This window comes from Pavona decussata, unplaced genomic scaffold, assembly GCF_977016875.1.
Source record: "Pavona decussata unplaced genomic scaffold, jaPavDecu1.1 SCAFFOLD_210, whole genome shotgun sequence".
NCBI classification, from domain to species: Eukaryota; Metazoa; Cnidaria; class Anthozoa; order Scleractinia; family Agariciidae; genus Pavona; species Pavona decussata.
This window is the reverse complement of record NW_028145615.1, coordinates 715001-718624: the sequence shown is the minus strand read 5'-3', so window position 1 is coordinate 718624 and position 3624 is coordinate 715001. Positions and strand designations below refer to the sequence as shown.

The 3624-nt window shown below is 38.2% G+C and overlaps 1 protein-coding gene across 2 annotated transcripts in view; it reads left to right on the top strand.

Moving 5' to 3' along the window:
- Nucleotides 1-1946: 1946 nt before the first annotated feature.
- LOC146460595 (uncharacterized) overlaps nt 1947-3624 on the top strand; it is a 115325-nt gene continuing 113647 nt past the window's right edge. For both annotated transcript variants that reach the window (XR_014857592.1, XM_085088035.1), the window contains exon 1: nt 1947-2032. The gene's annotated coding sequence lies outside the window, so the exon portion shown is untranslated. The remainder of the gene's footprint in view (nt 2033-3624) is intronic.

Here is a 3624-nt window from a genome sequence, read left to right as displayed (position 1 = left end):
ATTCAAGAAGCGCGATGTTTCTTCGAAATCTGTTATTTTGTCTTTAGTTGAACATATAATCGTGCATCAGTAGATAACAGTAAATCCAAAAATAAATACCATTGTGACTGCTTTAGTTTTCAAGCTCTGTCGATTGTTCGGTGAAATATATACCCCATTACTCAGTATATCGAGATGAGCACGTAAGAAGAAGAACCAGCAAGATTCAGTTCCAATGCAAGATGCAACCGAGAAAAAAACGCACACGAGAAGATTGAAATGTATATATTTTTGCGGCAATTTTGGGTACAATGGCTTTCGAGACTGAGAAGCTGTTTAGTCGCTAGATAGCCAGATGTTTTCTTTGTGTTCAAATATCTTGAACATATGGCAAAATACAACATATACATATCTTGAGAAAGCAGAATACCATTTTTAATTTTACCTTATCAGTATATATTATTTTTTTAAATTTCCCCTACTTTCATTTGGCTTTGCAGGGCGTTTTCTGTTCGTCTCACTTTTTGCTCTTTCTCCTGTTTAGTCTTGTGTCCTTTTTCCTTGTGAGTGTATTCTTTTGTAGATGCGAGGACGCTCATTGTATTGTTCCAGAGTAAGTTTCTATATAGATGAAAAAATATACAACAAAAAACAGAAATCCAGTGCCAAATGTTATTGATTAAGTCTTTAAAAATATAACCTGGAATCCTTCTCGCCGATACTCAAAGATAAATTATTGGGACTAAGGCAGCCTTTAATAATAACTGTATAAACTTACTACAACAAATCTACTTCAACAAATGAAAGACTAAAACCTAACAACACACTAAAAGGATATACCATAACTTGTAAACTACCAACGGCTGTCGTACAACAAAACACTTTAAAATAACATAGGGTGGGTAGGGAGGGAATATGCAAAATTTGTTCTAGTAGATAGCTCGTAAGTACTTGGTGCGTGAGCAGATAAAAACTAACCTACAGAGATTGCGAAGTTATCATTTTTACTGCTACAGTAGTACTTTTACGCACATGCAGGATTTTAACTAATTACTCGTAGTATGGGCTAAAGGGTTACGAAACTGTGATAGACCATAATTGTATAGTAACTATACCGCACAAGCCTGCCTAAGCACCAATACCTTGTTTATGATTTAGACAAGCATCACCGACGTTAATGATGCTTCCCATGTTCTTCGCAATGAATGATAAGTGTAATATCCTTCAAAACTAGCGCATTAAATCATTGAAAGTCGGAAAATTAAATGTGCTAACAAAACTTACCCTCGTTCTCCTAACACCAGCTTTCGGTGAATCTTCGGCAATATCTAAAGTTCGGCTTTGGTGTGTTATAAAAATCACCCCTTTCATCCTCGTCTGATGTACAGCCTTCGTCAAACACCTCATCCATGTCTGCTCAGAACTAAAGAAAAACGTTAAACAACACATGTTTAAAAATAAACAAAAAACTCAATCAAGTACTAAAACAAAGAGATCTATTCAAGGTATGATTAGTACAAAACGTACCGCGTTTTTCACTCTGCAAATGTTTTGTCGTAGTTCAGCGACAGCCGCTAAAATTTGGAAACAACAGATGTTCAAAAACAACAAACACTATTTTCACTATCATTCAACCACTTACTGCCTTTGTGGAACAAAGTTATGAGAGGTGAGATTTTGCAAAGGCGGAGAGTGGTAATTAAAGACAAAGGGGGAAAAGGTAGAACGCTTCGCTGAAGGAGAGGTGAGAGGGTAAAAATATTTTGCTGCTCCAGAACGGCGTAACGTAATTGGCGAGAAGATAGTAGGGAAATAGTTATCGAGTTATCTGTATCTTTCTGTCGATCCCTGGAGACTCGAGTGACATTGAGGTGGTACAAACCCGCGTCTGCGCGCCGGTTCACGAGTGAGAATACTGTATATTGAAATATTGGCCTCACAATTTAAACTACGATTGTCTATTCACTTTTAGATTACACAGCAATACTTTGAATCCACTGCGTAACTGACAGAGTTGGTGAAGACGGTCGACAACAGAAACAGTCGCTTAAAGGTAACTGAGTAACTCGATACTGACTACAGTGTATTTCCCTACAGCCGGCGGAAGGTTCTAATCAGAAATGGCATTGGAGGTAAACGCTTTTTTAAAGCATTGTGAAAGGTGAAGAAATGGTGAATTTATTTAGCTCGACTGTCGTAAGCTGAAACCCTGGAAAAGCGATGCCCCAAGGTTTGCATTGACTTATGCCTCTGTTTACCGAGTCATTGATCATAGGAAAGGCCTCGATTGGTTTCAGGTTCATATTCGCACAGCCGCCGTTCGATGCGAGTTGCTTCTTTGACCATGGGGTGCGCATAAGATTGTACTGGGCGGACTTTTTCTGCCCGTATGTCGGGTTTTATTCCTGGGTATCGTTTGGCCAACGATAAGTTTACTAGTCCGGCGGCATTTTAAACTTTCATTGACTTGTTATGGGTCACATCGATTAGTCATTTAAAACATGTGAAAATTGCTTACGAAGCTAAAAGCTGACATAGAGTATCGGTGATGTTTTGTCTCCTCTTTCTCAAAATGTCCATCAATAAAACTGAAGTAGCAATTTGACATTCAAGAAGTTGAACACTATACGTTATCTCTCAGATTTGTGGCAAACTAACGACATCCTTCCAGCCGACTGGTTAAACGAATTTGATTGCCTTACACTGAGTTCTTTCCGAGCTTGTGGCCGTATCATAATCTGAAAACATCGATCAGTAATAACTTTTCGCTTTTCATTCCTTTTAGCTATAGCATTTGATCAGTTCCCATATTTACGGGGAACAAGTCATTGAGTGGCGACTTAACTTTAATATGAACGATGACACTGGCGACTCATGAGATTTTACGTCTAGAATGCAGGCTGGCGACGTTGTTCAAGTTGTACTTTTAGCGTCACGAATGATATCTAGTTTTCCGACAGTATAGAAATAGAAAACCATTACCGTTGTTTTGTGTAGGCATCAGTGGTGCAACGTCTGTTTTCTTGTTATTTGCTAATGAAGCTATGGTTACAGTCGAAAGAGCAGCTTTGATGATGACCAAGCATTATTTCAGAGTGGTCTAATATCAACAACAGAGACTTGCAACTTGCAATGCAAATTTCGATCAATAAAGTAAAAAAGTAGATTTTTTTTCAGTGAATCCATCCAATGTTTGCAGGAAAAATTTGCTTCGATAACAGCAGTGCGGTCTAATAATCGACAGAACACAAACAAAAATATGTTATACAGCCATTGAGCTCTGACATTTAGAACATACAGCTGAGTACACCAAAAGGTGATAAAGATCGGGTGGACTAAAATACCTCTGTGTCTATCGCATACTTTGGCTCCTATCTGTTCATATGAGACGGCCCTAAACGAAATCTAAGAAACGTGAAAGAATAGGAGTGAGTCATTTTTGTGTTACTCTTTCTACCAACACCATTCTGTTATCATTTTTTGGGAGACAGTACAAGTCACACCGTTTATAATACTGTACTGAGCGTTTACATTTGCATTCATTTTTACGTTTAAACAGATTGTGACTGCGGGTAGTCATTCCAAGTTAATGCTATCGACCAAATCATCCAGCGTGAACGCCTCCTGGCGTCTTGTTATTTTTAC